The 23,034-nt window shown below is 36.8% G+C and overlaps 1 long non-coding RNA gene across 1 annotated transcript; it reads right to left on the bottom strand.

The window, feature by feature from the left end:
• Window positions 1-5,160: 5,160 nt before the first annotated feature.
• LOC145001272 (uncharacterized) lies at window positions 5,161-5,862 on the bottom strand. Its single transcript, XR_013661535.1, has 2 exons — window positions 5,727-5,862; window positions 5,161-5,651 (listed from the first exon to the last, which is right to left on the bottom strand). It is a non-coding gene; the product is annotated as an uncharacterized LOC145001272 (long non-coding RNA).
• Between the last annotated feature and the right edge of the window lie 17,172 nt (window positions 5,863-23,034).

Here is a 23,034-nt window from a genome sequence, read left to right on the forward strand (position 1 = left end):
GACACTTTCTAGTTGGACTTTTCAAAGAACCTAGAGCATTGTCTAGAACTATTTGGTTTCTAAAGCTTTTCTAGCCTCTAACTTTGGATGAACAATATCATTTTTGTTTAACCATGTGTTTCTCTTAGATTCGGATGTTGACTTAGACGGTTGTCCGACAGATGGATTGTTGAAATAAGGTTTTATCAGAATTAAAGTAGACTTTGAAAAAAATATGGAATTCGTAACAACGGAATACGATGATGAGTCATCATCACACCTAGTTTCTTCATAAAAATTACTATCTAGATACACACTAAATGAATTATAATTTTTGGTTAGTTTGTGAGAATTATGTATGGATATCTCAAGAATAATTTCCTCGATAACACAATTTTTTGGAGCGTTGGAGTATGAAATATAAACTCCAGTATCGCCTGTGCCATGTGGAATTTCCTAAGATTTATTTAGGTCCAAGGATATTAGAGGCATAAGCTATATGAAATTAGGATATGTGACAGTGATTGGTTTGAACTGAAGAAATAAGGATTTATATCCTCCTATAGGATCTAGAACGGACGAAAATGGAGAAACAAGAGTATTTGAATAGGTGTGGTTCATAATATCTCCCATAAAAGTCCAATTTTGAAGTTCCTTCAAGGGACTTGCAATTGGTTTTGGAAACTTTCTTCTAACACCAAGTGCTTTGGACAGTGAATGATGGAAACTATGAGTCATCCTTTCATTCTATTCAATCATATGAATGGAATTATGCAGACTGTAAATATTAGAATTATGACGCATATTATCATTAACCAAAATATTTTTTTCACTAACGAAAATAGCACATTTGTCATTTAAGATAATAAACTCATCCTTAGCTATCACAAGCTCTCTTTCTAAGGACTCTATCTTAATATTTCTATCTTCAAAACGTAATCTAAGTCTTGTAATTCACTCTCGAGCTTTTCACTCACATCTATAACAAACTCATAGACTTTTAGAATAACTATCATATATGATTTTATTTTAGTTAAATAAGGTTCACAAATAGATAAATCAAAATTGTTCTCAGAAATCATAGAGTTTACTTGTTGGATGATACTTTTGCCCGGTGGGTCGTTCGTTGTCATGTATCAATAATTTGGCTCAACATCCTCATCTTCATTTTCCAAACTACATGACCGGTACCCTTCATCACATTCAACAATTTGCCTAGACATGATAAACATATTTTCCAAGAATTCCCATACTTCTCATCCCCAGATGACCAATATCCATCCACATTTTGAGAGACAATAGTACAAATGTTTAATCACTCTCTGCTAGCTCTTGTGCATGATGAGCATAGTAAGTAGATTCCTTCACCTTTGGTTTATGAGGAATTTTAACCTAAAAATCTTTGGTATAGTGGTTTCCAAGACAACATTTTGGAAAAATGATTCTAGGTTTAACTGCAGTCGGAACGTCTTCAGGTTCCGAAGTTTGATTCTGAAGGTTTGGTCTATAAGATGGTAGGTTTTCAGTAAGTTTGGGATAAGGTTGATGATTGCTTTGGTGAGGAGTTTGTTGTGGAGTTTGAAATCTGTTTAGAGGTGGTTTTTAATTGTTGTCGCATGGTCGCCTGTACTTCATTGACTACGTGGTAAACTCTTGATGGAAACGAATTTCAACACCTGCAACATTTGTATCAAAATTTTCTTCAAATAGAAAATTTAGAACAAATGGAATAAGTTAAGTAGGTGGGATAGCTCTAAATAGATCTGAAACAACATGTTTCAAAAGAAGAGGATTAACTAAACTAATGAGAGCAAGAGGACTGCCAGAGATTTCTCTTAAGGTTTGAGTAACATTTGACTCATAGCCTTTGCAGCTCGTCAAACAATTGATAGAGATTAAGAGTAGTAGCAACATCTCTAATCATTTTCCTAATAGGAACATGAGGATGTTCTTTCACAGATCTCCATATTTCTTCACCTTTTTCTTTTCTAATCAAGAATCTCTTCGTTCTAACTTTCCAGTGATCATACACTTCCACAACTAGCAATAGGCCATTGGTAGGCCAACCTATACTATTTTCGATTCTCATTGAATAGAATTTTTGAGATTGATTAGGAGCAGGTATTGTTATGTGATATTTGAGGAAAAATGATATATAAAAGAACTTTTATCCTGAAACAGAAATGATTGAGATTCCAATGTAATCTCAACCAACTATAATCTAATCTTATGGAGTCAAAGGACAACTGCTTAGGCTATGATACCAATTGTGAGTTCAAGGATTGTGCAGACAAGGTTTCAAAACTCAAACCTTTAGATAAAACATGACAATGTTTGTTGATAATGATTCTAGTCAAGTCTGGATAAACTAGTCAAGACTTGAAGAAGATAACTCAACAAAGTGTTCACAATAATAAAATAAGTACTAAAAAGTAAGAATAGTGAAAAATGAACAAGAGAATGTTAGAGAATGATTAATGGAATGATTCTTGATGTTATATTCCAAAGGTTAAAAACATACATGGAATTACAAGGAACGGTCATGTGTGTGTGTGTATATATACACACACACACACTCGGGACCAATCATAAAAGGAGACAATTGTATTAAACAACTAATCACAAATTAACCACCTAACACATCAGTATAGTTTTCCTTTGTCTCCTACAGGTGTAACTGAACATAATACAAACTACACAATGACAAAACAAGAAAAACTAAGAATCTTCAATCTTTGAACATCAAAACACAAAAAACTTTGGATTACAAAACACTTCAGATACTTATCAACTCAGACAAACAATAAGCTTAGAATCATATTAACTTTGGATAGCCTAAGGATCAGTTTATTGTACATGCGGAAAGATACTATCAAGAAGATAATCGTGTATGAATATGATGAATAAGAACATGTGAGTAAAATGTTATGTATAGATAGAAAGATGTAACATATTATAGGAAAAACACTCATGGCTAGGGAGAATTCTCCAGCCAACTCTCTCTAATCTAAAGTCTATAGAGTGCATTGTCTTCAGATAAATGACAACATACCTCCACTTTTTGTAATATGTTATATCTCTCTATCTATACATAACAATTTACTCTCATGTTCTTATTCATCATTTTGATACACGATTATCTTCTTGATATCATCTTCCACTCCAATCCAATTGACAAATAGGAACCTATGTGGTCAATATTTGACTAAAAGTCAAATATATCTAAATTTTAGGTTCTTATATAGGAAACATAAGATGGATCATTATTGTTACAAAGTTCACCTACTTATACATCATTCTCTTATTGCATGTTGATGATATATTAATTCTTGAAGCTGAAATGCAGGAGATCAATGATGCTGAAAAATAGTTGTCTAGAGAGTTTGTGATGAAGGACCTATGGGGTGTTAATCAGATATTAGGAGCATGACCATAGCCAGAGACAGTGCTGCGAATACTTTGAAGCTTTCATAAGAAAAATACATCAAGAAAGTTCTAAAAAATTTTAGCATGACATATGTAAAACCCAGAAGCACACCTTTGGGGATTCACTAAAGACTTTAAAAAAAAAGTCCCCTAAAAAGGAACGAGACAAAGAAAAGATAGCTGAAGTCCCTTATGCCACAACAGTTGGTAGCTCTATGTATGTAGTGGTGTGTACTAGACCATATATTAGTCATTTAGTATGAGTTGTGAGGTGATTATGTCTAACTTAGGGAAAGAGAATTAGGAAGGAGTCAAGTGGTTGTTACAGTAGTTGAAGGGTACTTCCTAGGCTGCCTTACGTTTCAGGAGAAAAATGGTAGTTTTTGAAGGTTTTGTTGATGCATATTTAGGAGAATGTATGGATTCAGGAAAAGGCACAACCACAAAAGATGGTTGTTCTTTTAACCCCAGAAGCAGAGTATATGACTATTACAGAAGCAAGTAAAGAGCTTATATGGTTTAATAATTTCTTATCAGATATTGGTGTGTAACAAGAAGCTTGTGTATTGCATTATGAGAACTAAAACGCATTTCACTTGGAAAATAATCTAGTGTTTCTCAGTAGGACAAAACACATTCAGATCATATATCACTTTATTTGTGAATTGATAGGTGATGGAACTTTGAATATGAAAAGAACCCCTAGCATGAAGAATCAAATAAACATGTTTACCATTGTGGTGATTATAGAAGTTGAAGCTGTGTATGGCTTCAACTAGCCTTCCAGGTACTTAAAGGAAAGGCACGAGAAAGATAGAAAGAGAGAGAAAGGCTCTAAGTGGGAGATTGTTGAGTTTGGAGACTGAGCTGCTTATGATTATCCAGATAAGTAGTTTGCTTATTCTATTCCATATATATATAGTCTACTTATGAGAGTCTGCATAAATACCTGTTAATAGCAGTCTACATGAGTAGACTGCTGATAGAAATAAGTAGATAACACCGCTTAAACGGTCAAAAAGTGTACGAGCATCATGTCAATTTTTCTTGGAGTGCAAGTTTTGACTTGTATTTTTAGTGGGGCCATTTTTTTGAGCATTGACTTCGGCCCATGATGTATTTTAGCCAATTATTATTAGGTCAACTATTTTATAAACAGTCTCATTTATTGTAACACTAATGTGTTTTATGTAAAATCCTTTTACAGTAAGAAATAATAAATACCTCTCTTTCTTTCTTTCACTTGTGTTCGTCGTGGACGTAGCCGACGATCCTGATCATGTGAACTACGTAAACTGATTGTGTATTTGTTTACTTGATTTTGCATTTATTATTACGATGAAATCATTTATCATTTGTCAAAGTGCTTTTTTAACTTAACAGAATTGTGTTTCCACGGTACCACAAGGCTACATCGACCCACCACAACATACGGTGCGTGTATACCCTTTTGTCTAACCAAAGAATACCTTGAGTTAAAGAAATTTCACTACTTTCCAATTAAACACAAATAAAAATCGCCAAAGTACAAGTCGCAAATTTATATCATTTTTGTCCTTTGTTACTAAATAACCTTATTACATAATTTTTTATGGTTTAAGAAAATATCTTTTATAGATGATAATCACGCTTTTTTTTAATAATATGTATGATATTTCTCAGAAAAAATAAAATTAAAGTAGCTTATATAAAAAAATTAAGATAAAACAATTAATTAATAAATAGCTAAAATAACAAGCAATTAGTACTGCATAATTGCATAACAATAATAAACATTGTATTTCATAATAGCGCACACATTTATTACAAATTATGTTTCTTTATATTCAAATAATTATAACACACAGAAAATGTAATTAAATATTAAAAAACACGATGCACACCATTCACAACCCTAAACCTCTTCGGTCACTCCAAGTAAAGCAAGAAAAATTCCAAACTTGCCCTTCTCGATGTTACCCCTACAGAAATTTCGCCATTTTAGATAGACATTAATTTCTTAGGAAAACGCCCTAATGGATCGGAAAAGGACATCATTATTCACCCGGTTTTGATTTCAAGCTCCAACATGGATACGAATTATATCTTTTGATCATCACCTTTTCATCTTTATAATATATAAAATAGTTATATTTAAGAATATAATGATCATCACTTATCTCCAAACAAGTAACCAAGAGATGAATCTCCACCAGGAACTGAGTTGACCTTTGTCGATGGTCGGGCCTATAATCATATATATCATCCTAGGAAATGGTCAATGATCCATAAAAGGTTAAGAAAAATTGATTAAAAGAGAGTGAATATATAAAGAGACTTACAGTCACCAAAAACTCTTTTGATTTATTACCATCTCCATGATATATATATTTCTTGGGAGAGGTGGAGTCACCTTTCTTGGTAATAGGAGTTAAGGCTTTCTTCGGTGACTTCTGATCAGTATCATCAATGCCATATGGCGGCATACAAACTGGTGGTGGTGGTGATACTTTAGATTGATCGTATTGTTGTTTCCCTAAGTCATCGGACCCAAACAGGTACCCTAAAGAACTTTGCCCTCCACCAGAACTACTCCATTTGTTCATCGTCGATACCTAACCCTAGAAATCAGGAAATACTTCTCTCTCTCTCTCTCTCTCTCTCTCTCTCTCTCTCTCTCTCTCTCTCTCTCTCTCTCTCTCTCTCTCTCTCTCTCTCTCTCTCTCTCTCTCTCTCTCTACATGTATATAACCTAATTATATGTACATAAAACATATATGAGAGACACCCATCTTTCTATAAAATGATGTTTGTCAATAATTTAATCAATCATTAATTTGATTTTCTTAAAATAACGGTTGTGTAAGTGTGTAATAGTACACATTTCTTTAGTCCCAATTTTTTATTTGCTTATGTTGTGGTGGGGATGGTTTGGTTGGTTTGTTTTTTTTGGTTGGTTGGTTGTGCTTATGCCGTAGTGGTGAACAATGTAAGATGTAATTTTCTTGTGAATTGATATCGTCCATTAAAAGTAATAAATACAAGATTTGAAAGGAGTTTATGGGTTATAAAAAGTGGGTCCAGACGGGCTTTGATGTGTTTGATTATCGTAGCGTTAAGGCGTTAATAATTTTGAAAACAAACTAACAGAAAAATTATTGAAGATTAATTCCCCGGCCCTAATAAACATTAATTAATTATTATTATTATTATTATTATTATCAAATTTTGTCTTAAAAACAAGATTCATCATTCATGATCATAAAACCGTGTTCATTGAGAGGTTCTTTATAGCCAATTATTATTGTTTTTTATGTTGGAAAATTCAGTATAAATATTTATATTTTTACTAATTTTGGATATATATATATATATATATATATATATATATATATATATATATATATATATATATATATATATATATATATATATATATATATATATATATATATATATATATATATTTATATATTTTGTTATATGACTAACTTTAAGTAGATTTGTGTTATCCTTGGTGAGAACTTCGAAACGATATATTACTAGTTGCGAAATTCATGTATTACATGGGTTAATTTACAAAAAAAAAAGTTAAATATAAATCTTTAAATATTTGAAAATATTGAATTTATAAAAAAATAAGAAAAATAATGAATTATTATAATGAAAATACTTTTTATCTTTTAAATTAAAAAAAATTAATAAATAAACAAAAGAAACTAATAAAATTTAATTTTGAGAATTTTAAAATTAAACGGTAAATATTGATATCCATTTATTAGTACATTTATTGCAATGCTTATATTAAAATATTATTTTGAATTTAATAAAATAGAAAACTCCTAAAATGACATGTGGAAAAAAAATTATTTAAAATAACCACAAAATGACATTTGACAAATTAAATGAGAGTGTGACAAGTGACAAAAAAAACTTTCATTTATTAAAGTAGATATGTTCAAAATGGAGTATATATGAATGGGATATTGATACTCAAATACGGCTATTTGAGAAATAAAGTTAGCAAATAGATGAATGTGGGAATGAGTCCCGCATTGGTAGAAAAATCAAACTCATATAGGGGGGTGTTCGGCAAAACTAGCAGTTAGCGGGTAGCTGATAACAGTTAGCAGGTAGCTAGTAGCGGGTAGCTTTTGATTTTGGAGCGTTTAGTTGAAAGCTACTACATGTAGCTTTTGATATTGGAGCGTTTTGTTTAGGCTAAAAGCTAAATGCTCATGTCGTCGAACGAGACTTTTTCTTTTTAACTAGCGTTTTCTTAAAAGCTAGAAGCTAGAAGCTCCCAAAAGCTACATGCCGAACACGCCCTAGGTTTATAAGGTTGAATACATGAAAGACTTACAAGCTTGTGTCTATGGTTTTACTTCAAGACCTACCCCCGTGCAGGTGGTGTAAATCCTGGATTTTGTAGACCAAAATCACCAAAATTGCGCATGGGTGCAACTTGCAGACACAAATGCATATATTTTTTTTATCATTTAATATATATATATATATATATATATATATATATATATATATATATATATATATATATATGCTTTATGTCACTCTAGTCCAACTAACTGTCGGTATTTATTCTAAAACGTTTATGCCACCTCATTTTATGACGTTTGACATGTCATCCTAGAGGTGTCATATTTAAAAAGCTCCTTCTGGTTAATGACTAACATTTCTCTCGTTTCTCCTTCTTACTAGAAACCCTTTTCTGCCTACCCTCGTTTGTTTTTGTCGACAATGGCTTTGTACATGAAGTTCAATGTTCATTTTCAAGGTATATTTTCGAGATACCATTTTCTAATGTACACAGATGACATACATCAGTTATTTAAAGATATCGTTTTTGTAGGGATGGACAAAAAGTTTATGAATTTTCGGAAAAATATATTGAAGAGAGATGTCTAAAGGTGTATTATTTTTTAAGAGAAAATTATTTTACAATAGGTTTGAAGGTAATGAAAACAGATCTTGACCAGATTGTCTTCATTAATGTTGGTTACAATTGTAGGTGTGTACTGGATATGTACATAGATCATCTTGGGGCTAATATGAAAGAGTGACTACATGAAGATAAAACAAAAGTATGTATCCTTGAGGACCACCACTCAAATGTTAAAGATGCTTAAAAAGAAATGGAGAAATGTGCACTTTATCTCATTTAGGCTACACTTATAGAGTACTGTTCCAAAATCTAGTCATATGGTGAGGAACTTAGAATATCAAATGTAGAACCAACTGTTAAACTAGATGTGAATTCTCTGCTTCAAGGGAAAAACGTTTTTAGAAAATTTTAGATATATTTTGATGGATTGAGGAAAGGTTAAAGGGAACATTGTAGGTGATTCGTAAACCTTAATGGCTTCTTCTTAAATGGGATTTGTAGTGGAGAGTTGCTAAGTACTATAGTTAGGGATGCCAATGATCAGATATATCAAATTACATGAGTTGTGGTATGTATGGAAAAAAAGGACAATTAGAAATAATTTTTAGAGACTCTGTAGAGGATTTGAGTTGGGAAGATGGATCAAAAGTCACACTGATGTTTGATGTCCAGAAGGTGGGACAAAATTGTTTTTAGTCAATACATCATGTATCATGACAATTAACTTTATATTTTATATTTTTAGGGTCTACTTAAAGCGGTGAAGGATGATTTTCCACTTACATAACATACGTAGTATGCAATGCACATATATGTAAATTTTAGGAAAAATTATCTCTAGTGCTCACTATGAAAACCTGTTTTGGAGGGCATACTAGGTATCCACTAAATCCTTCTTCAATGTTTCAATGAAAGAGATATATATGCTAAACCTTGTTGCTTATGGCCACCAAATGGAGAGGGATCCAAAGACTTGGTGTAAGGAAATTTTCAAATTTAAAATATGTTATTATGTTGTAGAGAATTATGTTTCGAAGAGCTTCAATAATGTCATCACGGATGCTAGGAAGTAGGGGTGCAAAAAAGCCAAGCTACTCGCGAGCTACTCGGGATCGGATCGTTAAAAGCTCGACTCAAGATCGGTTTTAAATGAGCCTGAGCCGAGCTCAAGCTTAAAATTAAGCTCGTTTATTAAACGAGCTCGAGCTCGCGCCTATGTCATTAAGCTTGATTAGGCTCGCGAGCCTAAACGAGCCTTTACATAATATAATTTATTATTATTTATATATATTAAAATAAAAATATATTAGAGGATTTAGAGATTTAGGGTATTAGTAAACGAGCTTCTTAACGAGCTCGAGCCAAGCTTAAGCTTATTTAGGCACGTCAGATAAAAAACGAGTCGAGCCCGAGCCCGAGCTGAGCTTGGATAATTCTTTACGAGCTCGAGCCGAGCTTAGTACAAGAAAGCTCGAATCGAGCTGAGCTCGAGCTCGAGCCTCATATAACTTAAACGAGCCCGAGCCGAGCCTGGACAGGCTCGGGCTCGGCTCGGCTCGTTTGCACCCCTACTAGGAAGAAACCTATCATACCCATGTTAGAGGAAATCAGTTTATATGTTATGGGCTAGATGTTTCACTTGAACATCAAATGAATTACATGGGGTCCATATGAACCATGTCTAGAAAATAGATTTAAACTTAATGAGTTGAAGAGGATACTTTAATGGTATTCCATATGCTTCTATAATTAGATCCATCTTGTGATCGGATATGTCATATCTCGTAAGTATGACTAGTAAGTACCCACAAAATCCAAGAGAATGTCATTAGACTTCTGTAAAGAACATTCAAAAGTGCTTAAGAGGAACCCAAAAAATGTTCCTCGTCTACACGATCCCCTAGAATGTCTAGGGGCTGCACCTTCCATTCAGGATCCCTTAGAAATCTTTTTTGATGATGAGGGGTGCCATTGTGCAAGGTAAGGAATCCAGGTCACATAAAAAACCAGACACATTCTATTGATGTTTAACTATATTCAAAATGAAGTTAACTAAGGAGATATTAGTATTCATATGTCACAACTAGGAATTTTGGTGCCTTATAACAACAACAATGATACCAACTGTAAACCAACAATGTGAAAGCATGCATAATGCTTGTTCAATAACAACAGAACTTCAATCAAACACTTCATACAAGCACTGCAAATAGTCAACAAAGAATTGGAAACCCTAGAAATCCTGGTTTAAGTCCATTTTGGACTAGGATTTCCTTATTGGGACTAATGGGCCAATAAGCTTCCAACTTGACTATTTTGGGCTTAGAACTCTTAAATGGGCTCTAATTGGACCCATATAGATGAAAATAAATATTTTGGGCCTTATAAGCCTAAAATGAATTAGTTTATCCCTAATGGACCTTATTGGGTCACAACTAACCTAATAAGCCCTAATGGGCCATAAAATTCATTCTAGATTTATTTTGGGCTGTAAACCCTCATGGGAGCCCAATCGGCCGAAATTTTTTCCTCATGAGCTACATGTTTTCAAACAATGCAAGAATGGGCTCAAATTATTACATAACTCCTTTCAATAAGCCCATTCTCGGCCCAACCACAAAACATGAGGAAGGAAGAGTTGACTTTTGCTTGCCACCTCATTTTTATTTTTTGGATAACTAGGCATTACACTTCAAACATCCAAGCTCTATCTTATATTTCCATGCAACCTCATCTCTCTTCTTCTTCTTGATTCTCGGCCGAGAGGGGACACACCCACACCCACAAAATTCATTTCAACTCTTTCCAAATCCTCTCAAGAACACTTGCTCTCATTCTTCAAAAATTTCGAGATTTAGAGCTTTTCAAGGAGCTTCTTCCACAAAAATAGACATTTAAGGTAAGTTGTTCTTTAAATCTATGATCTAACTACTTCATTTCATCAAAAATTTCCTCCTAATTCTATTCAAACTCATGATCGTCATCTTAGAAAACTCTAAATTCAAGATTTTCCAAGAAGGCTTGCTAGGACCGCATTTTCTTCCATTCTTCTTAAAAAACGAACCCACAACTCAAGGTGAGTTCATAACCCTCTCTTTTCTCGGTTTTTTACAAGTTTTATGGGGGAAAATACAAGAAAAATGTGTAGATCTATGTGTATGTGTGTGCTATGTATGATTCTATGGATGTATGTGTGATTTTATGTGTTTTTGTGATGAATATGTAACCAAAAGGGAAGAAATCTCAAGATCTATGCCATAAGAAGGAAAACAAACATGATCTAAGTTATATTATAATAAAAAAAGTCAAGAATATTAACTTATAAGATCGTGATAAACATATTTCAACATAAAACCCATTTTTTGGGCTTAAATTGTCAAATAAACAAAAGTTGGATCAAAAATTGTCATTTACGGTTTTCTTAAGGGTGGAAGGAGTCAAAACAGTTACAACAAATGTTATTAAGAATATTATGCACTTCAAAGGACTTAAAGTGTAAATATTAGGTCAATGCGCTAATTTTTGGACCTTTCGGCCCAACAAGCCCAAAGTTGCGAAAATCATGAAATTAAAAGGGCTGAAATGGTGATTTCTTCAAAACAGGGGATAAAAAGTTAAACAAAACTATTTCAAGGGTTGAAAATGTCTTTCTTTTCCAAGAAGGATAAAAAAATGTTATGTTTTTGGATTTTGGGCCAAAATTGTAAAAGTTGCAAAAGCTTGGGCTTTAATCGAAAAATACTTTTCTGGAAGGGCTGAAATTGCCAAAGAATAAGTTTTGAGCTAAAAATATCATTTGAAAACGTTTATGACTCAACAGTGTCCAGATAAGGGTTTAAGGGCAAAAATGTCTTTTTTTTATATAAGGGAAAATTGTCGTTTTTATTAAAGAAGGACGGAATAAGGTCAAACCAATATTCTTATGTCAATTATTTTATTTCTAGAATATTGAGTCAAAAATGCTAAACTACAATGTACAAAAATCGAAAGATGAATACACGCATACCTCCAAGTATCGTTATAAACAAATCGACCGGTCTCGATTTGATACAAAAATAACAATCGTTCAATCAAACCCACCAACAATCGTGCAATACCTAAGGCAACTAAACATTCCAAAACCTTGGGCTTAAAGGCTTCAATCATGCTTGTTGGACCCTTGGAAATCCATTAGCATAATCTTTGGGCCCAAGGGATAATGAAAATATGTTATTGGGCCTTCTATGACCCAATTCCATATTGAAAGAACCCTCAATGGCTTTTGAGTGCTACAGGGCCTTAGTGGCCCATTAGTATAGCTAGTAAGTCAAAGTAATCAAATGCAAGATGGGCTAACGTGCCCTTCGCACACCCAACAACCTAAAATAACTTACGGAAGCAGCATGACTTTGTATTCCTCTCCTCCTCGTTTGCTAGACTTATGAGTAATCAAAGTAAACAGATTCAGGTTGATAATCAAAAGTAATCAAGGTTGTTTGGATTTAAGTGAGTAATAACGGGCGACACCTCTAAGGATCGTTCATAGTCTGTAATTATAATGAGTCATTATCATGCATGGTTATAACAACTCACAACCATTAATTAATCCAAAACCATCCGAGTAATCAAGGAAGAGTAATCAAAATCATTCATTGTGATGGTATAACAATTTGAGAAATCACGAAATTTTTATGTATTTGGAAAACATCGGGTTTTCCGGGGAAGTTCAACATTTTCACTTGTACGTTTAATACTAAGTTCTTCAATTATACATGTTTTGAAATCATCATGCATATATGTACGGATCTTCACACCTTTTTACAAACTTTGGTTTTTTGCAAAAAATATCAGATATTCTGGGTTGTTCTCATTCAAACTACACAAAACATTTTCATATCAAACATGCTTATGAACTTACCAACATTCCATATGTTGACCGTTTATCAAAATAACTTGTATTCTTAGGTAACAGGTAAGCTGAGGAATAAGTACCAAGTATGTTAGCGTGTTTTGCTTTTGAAAACAATCAAACAATTTATGTATGGATTTGTAATGTTAAAACAATGTACTTGATGTGAAGAATGTCAGTTGTAATATATTGATGCATGGTGATGTTTATCTTATGATTCATGTATATTCATTGTGATGATATTCAATTTAAGTCACACGAGCTCTCGGACGTTTCCGCCGTCTGGTTTGGGGTTGTGACAGGTTGGTATCAGAGCTCTGTTTATAGTGAACTAGCATATCTAACCATACATTGATATGCGACTATAAACCAAAAGGGACAACACAACTCTGAACAAAACAAAACAAATAAAAACACAACGATAAAACACTCCTACTCGTAAGACACAGGAAAATTAACATAATACCAAACCAAACAAGATAATGCTAGCATCTCGGTTAAGCCGGGACTGTCCATAGTCGTATTAAGGAGTGAATGTAGCCTGATCAACTACATTTCCTCTGAGGTACAACTATCGCATGCCCCGAGGAAATCGCGATGGTAGGTAAACCTAACAACGTACCCCTCTATCACCAAGAAGCGAACATCAACTCAATTTATACAATAATTAAAACATATTAGGAGGGATAATGTAACACCGCAAATTTTCAAAACTAAAATTTCATTTTAATTTTCTTTGATCTTAAAGCACTTTTTGTAAAAATCTCATTTTTGTTTAAATTACAAAACATAACTCCATAATCAAATAAATAGTAATCTAGGATCCTCTAAAATATAACTCTTTCTCTGGTGTGTACAATCGAGCCGGTACCGTCCCGTGATCCTGAGAAAACCTGAAACACAAAGCACAAAACACTGTAAGCACGAAGTTTAGTGAGTTTCCCAAAATACCACACATAACACATACTAGCCACTCGAGGCTATAACTCTTTGGGACCTTGGGCCCTAACTCTGTGGACCCTCTTGTCCTAGATCCGTGAACCTTCCGGTTCTAACTCTGATATACTCTAATATACACACGACATAAATCACATAGAAATAATGCAGTGCAACACATCACATAAATAGCATACAATAACTCTGTCACATAACTCTAACTACCACTCAAGGTAAAGTATAGTGAGAAGACTCACCTGAAAGCAGAAAGTAGTTATCTTTACACTTGAATCTCGAACTCGCCACCGCCTAACACATAAGGCAAATATCCCTACTTAAACCGAAAATTTCTCTTTCCCTCTCTAATCGGGTAGTGGGTAAAAGACCAAAATATACCCCTCTATGATCTCCATTACTTATGTTGACCAAAACCCCAAAGTCAACAGAAGTCAACTCAAGTCAACGGTCAACTTTGACCAGACTCGTCGAGTGCACAATAGTGAATCAGCGAGTCCATGTGTGTCTTCTGACTCCTCCAAGGCCTCACTTGACTCATCGAGTGAACCTTCCACTTGATGGGTCTCCACTGGATTCGAATCGTGGGGCAACTCGACTCGACTCGTCGAGTCTTCCCATGGACTCGACGAGTTTCCTCCATGACTATGCTTATTCGACCTTCTGAGGCCAGATCCGCTTTACCAACTAGTAGATCTAACCTTTTAGCACTCAAAAGTCACGTAAAGGTTCAAACTTTACGTTCATGCAACCCACAATTAGCCATAGATGGAGAAATAACCCTTAAAATGATCACCTAAGCTCCAAACTCATAAAGGACTGCATAAAGTTAGGGAATAAGGACTCTTTGTACCTCTCAAGGTCCAGATCTGAAGATATACACACAAGGGGACATCACATACTCTAGATCTCTTACCAAAAAAAGAGAAGAAACCCTAGATTCATGAAATCTATCACTTAAACGAAGATGAACATGAATCCTTACCTCTCACAGTAGCTCTGAACGAAATGATGGAAGATTTGAGTCCCACAAAATAGCCTAACACGAAATCCATGCTTCCCCTTGCTAGAACACACCAAAATATGATGAATTGGCCCTCCTCTTGCACCACAAGCTTTCTCTCTGTTCTCTAGGGTTTCTCAAGGTGTAGTGGCTGCAAATGAAGGCCATAAGGACCTTTAAATAGGTCCCAAACCCGAGAAATTAGGGTTTCTCTGCCCAACACCTACTCGGTGAGTCCCTCCTCTGACTCGTCAAGTCCACTCATTAAATCTGCGTGAAAAATCCGTCTCGACTAGGCGATTTGGATCCTCAACTTGTCGAGTCTCTCCTTTAATCAAAAGATTAAACTACACAATAATAACCCTGAAAATCCGGATGTTACAATTCTCCCCCACTTGAATTAGACTTCGCCCTTGAAATCATCCCTTAACCACACATAAGTTTTAATCATTAACCCGAAAGGCACTACCGAAATGATCTTCATACCACACTGACATTTCCTCTATGGACATCCGAAACCACATAGCAGCTTCAAAACCAGAGTTTAAACCAACTCTTTCGCCGCTAAAAAATACCCCTTCCCAATAACCGGTAACTCTAGTGGCCTGATCTGCCGCCAGACCGCCTACTTGAGTGATCACCATGATTTTTGCTCCTCCAATATCAACCCACTTTCCTCACTGGCTCTCTGATTCCCATAAGACCACAACCAACAACCGACTATCTCTCCTCTAAGCCGATCATGCTAAAACATATGAATCACGCCCCACGAATAAAATGGTTCACACTCCACCGGGGCACATCTACTAGACTGCTATCAGAAACCCTCTAGGCAAATAATCCCCCAACACTCTATCCTTAGACACAAAAGCATAACCATGCTCGCTCAGAAGTGTCCTCAAACATCCCATTCATAAACCTCAGCTCCAAATTCCATATCTCTTTTAATACCACACGAGGTCTGACCGTCGTCTATCCGTATAACTCTTCTGACGGCTCTGGGCCCTTAGCAACCTCTGCCTGACCTGCTGAAACTGTTCGATCGTCTGAAGCACCATCTTCGTACTACCCATCACACACTGCCCTACCTTTCCCCAATAAATGGGAGTCTAACACCTCCTCCCATACAACAGCTCAAAGGGTGGCATACCAATGCTCGAATGATGGCTGTTGTTATAGGAAAACTCAGCCAAGGGTAAGTACGTGTCTTAACTCACTCCGAAATCCAATACACATTCCCAAAGCATGTCCTTGAGCGTCTGAATCGCCCGTTGGCTCTGCCCGTCAGTCTGTGGGTGGTAGGCGGTATAAAATGCAACCTTGTGCCCAACTCCTCATGGAATTTCTTCCAGAAACTGGAAGTGAAACATACATCTCGATCTGAGACAATCGAGATCGGTACTCTGTGCCACGATACCACCTCCCTCACATACAACTCTGCCAGGATCTCCGCAGAAGAGCTCCCCCCTGACTTCCTCTTCGCATCAGCTAACTCGGCCTTGTGACACGCAAGTCACAAAATTCTCAAATGAAAACTACAATCCAACCGAAATCGACTTAGCCCTAACAGAGACGGAGACCCCAGTCTCGACCCTGGTCCAACCACCATGCTCCAAAACTCAATACTAGGGCTACTCAAGCCTAAAACTCTTCTGCATCATACACTGATCAAGAACACTCCACCATCACACTCTTTTGACGTCTAGTGAGTACTATGGCTCCCCACAACATCACGACAGCCTCTGACTCGTAAGTACTACAGCTCCCTGTAGCACCACAACACTAACTGACTAGTGAGTGCTACAACTCCCCATAGTACCAAGACTCCCTCTCTATGACTTGTGAGTACTACAACTCCTCGTAGCATCACGACACCCTCTGACTAGTGAATACTACGGCTCCACATAGTACCACGACTTCCTCTCTCTGACTTGTGCGTACTACGGATCCCCGTAGCATCACAACACCCTCTGACTAGTGAATACTACAGCTCCCCGTAGCTTCACCCCATATTCTCATTCACATTACAACGCCATACTATGTCCACTAACTCATGCTCCGCAGACTATCATAGATAGCTACACACCTGCCCCACATATGCATCACAGACTCTGGCGGCAACCGTTATAACAAAAATACCTACCTCTGCGGAGATCCACTTTCTTAAATAATCCCTCTTGATGTCAATACCCAAAGGGCTCCCACTGGAACCGTAGATACATGATACACCACTAGTCGTCTCAAACTTAAGATTCTAAATAACTCTGAAATAGGAACATTATACCCAGGTACCACGGAACACCATTTCAGAACATCACGATGTCCTGCATCAACCACTGATATCCTACTCCCAGCATCATACAGATACAACAATACATTTCCTCTGAACGCCATACCTAATGCGCAACTTCAGTGTATCCAAACACACAATTGGAATACAAGGAAAGCGCTAACGCCTCAGAACACGCTGATGATCCTACGAAACCTTTTCCCTTACCACTCACAATCCAAGCAAGAGTACACATACCGGCCCGGGAGTTGGCTACTCGATAATCTTCTATCCACCCCAAAAAGGTGCATATATAATCCATACTTCGACCCAGAAGTTTTCAACTGCCCATACCATCATTACGAGTCTTCCACTTGAAATGGCCCTGACCACCACCATATTCCTGACCATTGGCCACCTGCCGTGGAGACACCCATCCTTTCTCAGACACATACCACATGCATTATCTCACTCTATACCTTTCCTTGATCACCAATGAACCTGGTCTCATGAATTCGAGCCGCATGTTTCTTTATCCAACCCTTAACCGCTCTTGCACAAATCTCTGGCTCCCTCAATAAAATACCCAGTTCTCCCCCACTTAGGGTTCGAACCAACACCAATTGACGCATCAACACTCTACCCTACAGACGGTTTCCTCCAGAAACATCGCACCTACGCTTGGAAGGTGCCACACAACACCCAATGATCTCACCACACAGAGATCAAGAAACCTCAAATACCCTAAATCTCCAAAGAAATCCTCAGGAACTTCTCATCATGACTGCCTCTAGCCATTCGAAGTCTCATACCATCCCAATACTGAACATCCCAACTGTCCAGTACTATCACTGACTCTTAGACTGAAATAATAAATCATCATACCCCTCATCCTCGACTTCGCAACCCCCGTTCCAACACGTGAATCATCATGAGAATAGGGACTCCACTACCATACTCAATGCCCATCATAGACAGAAGAGCTACCACTCTGATATACTTGACTGGATTACCCTATGATACCGCTACCACACACCCTACTATATTCAATTAGGGTGCAATGTGGTCCTTGACCATCTCAGTCCTCACTGACTACCTGCTCATGGTAGATCATTTTCTCGTGGTAGACATGCTGCATGATACTCTGGTGGAAAAATTGTCATCAATGTCAACCCGTAGGGTGTACTCCTAAACCCAAAACTGAAATTTCACACCTCTCCTACTTCCCATAGGAACATAAATAGCACCCAAAAAGTCACAGAAGGTGACATCTCCTCCATCGGCTGATTACTCACTCAGACCACAATCCCCCATAAATGCCTTCTCTACTAATCCCTGAGTCTTGCGACTACATCTGACCTCTTACCAAGGTACTCTGAAATGCTCTCGACATCCCTCTCAAGGAATGCCTCTTCGAATTCAATCATGGCCCTCGGGCCTAAAACCTCATCGCGTCCACACTCCACCAATCAATCATGATCGGAAAATCAGAGAATCACAAGAATCATTTGCTAAGAACCATGGTACTCAGCCCCTAACATCTTTTCTCAATCTGCTACAATGCATGGCTCAAACTATAACATCACCCCTCAATCTGCTAAGATGCATGGTACTCGAACCATGGAATCACTTCCCAATCTGCTCTGATGTATGGTACTTGATGTGCACGAAAGTACCCATTAATTTTAATATTTATAACCTAACAAACTTAGACTAACTATGCACTTATAGGCAGTGTACCTAGTCAGATTACAGTATAGCTTAGGTAAGTTGGATGTCGATCATAGGGAACAGTGGATTAATTTAATATATTTGATTATAGGTTACAGGTTACACGAAAAGAATAAAGAAATAAATCTCAAACTAACAATTAATTAACTACTCTTGATAAACTAACAGGAAAGCAAATCTCTTCAGGTACTTTGGTTTAGACAAATTACACCTTAAAAACATAGACAATTGCATACACAAATTCATTTATTCATGTTCACCGATTCCTAAAATGATTAGATTCGCGTTCACTATAACTAATCCTTTAGAAAACAAGTCAATTCAAACAGTGATCAATTGGTTAAACTAACATGCTTCCTAGTGTTCAGTTCGTATCAAGCAAGACTTGTAAATTTAGTTAACCAAATTAAACATTCAATTAACGTCTTGTTGATGATCATCAAACAAGGCTCACACATTAACTTACTTATTCCCATGTTAATCCTAGTTTCACATTCGTTACTCCTACACTTATAATCTCGATGGTCATCAAAATCATAAGAGACAAGCAATCAAGTATATGTTCATACAACTCAATTCACTTAACAATTAACAGAAAATAATCACCATTAACACATGAGGATCTTCGAACAAGCTTGGCAAGATAAATTAAACACAAATAAATTATTTAACATAACAATTAGTCTAAGAATCAAAACTTCATTCAATCATAAACACAAAGTAAAAGGTTTTTACACCCAAATCAGAAACTAAATACAAAAAGTACCATAAGGAAGTGCTAAACATGGTCACGTTAGCAATCCATATGATTACCGACATGTATCTGCTCTCCAATCCTTCAGATCTCTGCTCCCGTTAGCTTAGCGGCCTTCCGACCGCCTTCTAGACCCTCAAAACGGCTTAACAGAAGTTAATTGTCGACTAAATTAGGTTAGAAGTCGAATCCCCCCTCCTGGTTAGCTAAAAATCGACATTTATAATCTTTGTGGCCGACCTAAGTACGCTGGGTGTACTATGGATTACGCGGCGCGTACTATGGATAATCACGCGATTAAGTCTATCCGATGCAAGCAGGTACGCGGGGCGTAACCTTAAGGTACGCGGGGCGTACTCGCTACCTCAGCACCCTTTTCTTTCTTTTAGCTTCTAAGCCCAGTTTCCGCTTCAGTCTTTTCTCTTGTGCTTTATTGACAACAAATAGCTGCAAAACATAATTCAAAGTATTATGAGTACTCTTTAGTTCTAAAATAGAATAAATAAGGCCAAAATATTAAGATAAAGTGCATAAAAATATATCTAAAAATACACATATCAAAATACCCCAGACTTAGCCTTTGCTTGCCCCCAAGCAAATTTACTTTTATTTTACCAATATCGCACTAAACAATCCATTTAAAACTCAGCCATTATGCCAAGACCTCAACGCATGCATTTGTGTCTAAAATTTTCCTAAGTACCCCCCCATACTTTAAATACTCACAATCTTCATAAACACTTGCCCACTTTTTCCGAACAATGCTCATTTTATGCAACCCTCCGAATCCATCCTCAGAAAACCTCCTAACCTCAAGGTATTTTTAGTTGAGCAACTTAAGCATACATAATCTAGAATTACAATTTATGATACCACTATGGAGCTTTCTTTGAATTCTTCATTTCTCTGAACAATTTGATCTTTGATTTCTTTGAATTCACCACCTTATTTGATTTGATTTCTTGGTATCTTCAACTTTTTGGATTTCTTGGAATTTTGATCTTTTGATCTTCACTTTATTTGCTCCAAAATTCTTCAAACTTTTTCGTAATTCTCTCTCTTTTTTTTTTACATGTACCTCTCTTTTTTCACTCAAAACCTACATGCTTAAGCAGAGGCACTCAACCTCAACCTTTATTGGTTAATGATAATAATTCTCCAGGATACATTTCAGGTTTAGGCTGCTAAACATATTGCATCCTTCAAACCGAGCGGGGTTATGTTTTTGTTCCATGATTTCACTAAAATAAGGGAAGCCACAAATGCACTATAACGTATATTGGCTCAACTAAACATTTGAGTTCTCATCGGATCATCTCATACAATATTAGCAAAATTTTAAATTATCACTAGATTTTTCTAAATTAAACTATTATTTCAAGTTTTCTTTTAAATTATTAAATTTCCCTAAATCTAGCAATTTCCAACTATTATTTCATTTTTATAATTTACTTTTACCGACCCCCTACCCCACACCTATTTCATACAATGCCCTCATTGTATGCTAAAAAAAATTAAGAACATAAAAAGGGAGAAAAAGGAACAGACTCCCCTGGGTAGTTGTGGCGAGATCGAATGGGGCTGCTACAGGTTGCTTCAAATACTGCTGAAAAACTGAAAACTGGAACTGCTGCTTCTAAATTTGCCGAAAAATAAAATCAAGACCGCCATCTTCGAAAATGTGGTACAAAATATTGCAATTAGATGCAATGTATAATAACCATGACATGGGAAAGTGTCAACCACGTCGTGTCAGTCGGAACGATATTTCTTCCTTGCATCGAAATACAACTCTAATAAAGATGCACCCCACACTTATGACAAATTGTGGGTCTTGACTATAACCTTCGAACTCTCACATGACTCTCTCTAGCAACAGTCGGACCTAGCTGCTGAACTTACTGCCAGCTTCCTAAGGGCGAATATTCTGCATAAATCTAAACAACCATAGAGCATCAACATGGAAAACAAAAGTAAAACAAACTAAATCAAAGTTTAATTACATACCAAATACTAAAAACTAAACTTAAACTAAAATTAACACAAAACAAACAAATAAACAAAATAAAAAGGATCACTCGTCATCTCCATCATCATGTGGCTGTGTCCCAGAAGTACCGGCCCCGTCAAATCGTGACTGGAATGGTGGTGGAAAGGAAACCGAATACTGAAATCCCTGATGGGCAAAGAATGCATTCAACACATTCCCTTGCCACCGCTGTTGCGTGTCCACATGTGTAACATACTCGCTAAGGTTCTGGACCCTCAAGTCAAGACGATCAATGCCCTGAGCTAAATAGCGCATATCAATCTCCGGCTCAGGTCCCTGCTGCGCTCCCCGAGGAGCAGGTCTACGCCGCGGGACCCGTCTCGGCTGTGGCTCGGCGGCACCCTCCTCATCCGCCACATCATCTGCTCGAACCCTCAAAACACCATCTCCGCCCCGCTCCAATACGCGCATCGACTCCAATAGCTGAAGACTCATTGGCCTCATGTCGTGAAACACCATCGATCTCGTGATCTCACGTGTCATCAACTGATATGATCGAGCTAATCGTGTGATAAAATACCCTATGCATATCGGGCTATCTCCCCGAAGTCCCCTGGCCCTCCGTCCCAAGTATGCAGCTAAAGCAACTGGAAGGTTCAGGTGCCTCCCTGGAGTAACTAGTGCCCATAGGAAATACAGGTCCGTCGAAGGCACTCTCTCGCTATTCTTGTGATGCGTGAGAGACATAGAAATCAACCGGTGCAACATTCGGTATGTAGTAGACCGAATCATCCCCCCTCGAGCAGTAGATGGTGTATAAATTCCTCCCGTAATCTCGGCCCAAAAAGTGTTCTCATTGTAGTCCTCCGGCCGCTCCGTGAGACAGTCAGCAAGAAATGTCGGGAAGTGGACACTCCTTGTCTCATTGGCTGTGTAAATACCCACCCGAGTAGCAAGCTCTATCACGCTGCATTCCCGGCTCACTCCTCCCAGTCTGAAAGCAAAGGCTGTCCTGTCATTGAGTGGCTTCCTAGGATCATAGGAAACTGTAGCATAGAACTCCAGCAAAAACTCTCGATATACCGGCTCCTGGATCCTGAACAAACGCGCCCATCCCTGACACACAAACAATTCCACACCACTCGCGTCCGAGTGTGTGTA

This window comes from Lactuca saligna, chromosome 6 (genome assembly GCF_052625555.1).
Source record: "Lactuca saligna cultivar CGN05327 chromosome 6, ASM5262555v1, whole genome shotgun sequence".
Taxonomy (NCBI): Eukaryota; Viridiplantae; Streptophyta; class Magnoliopsida; order Asterales; family Asteraceae; genus Lactuca; species Lactuca saligna.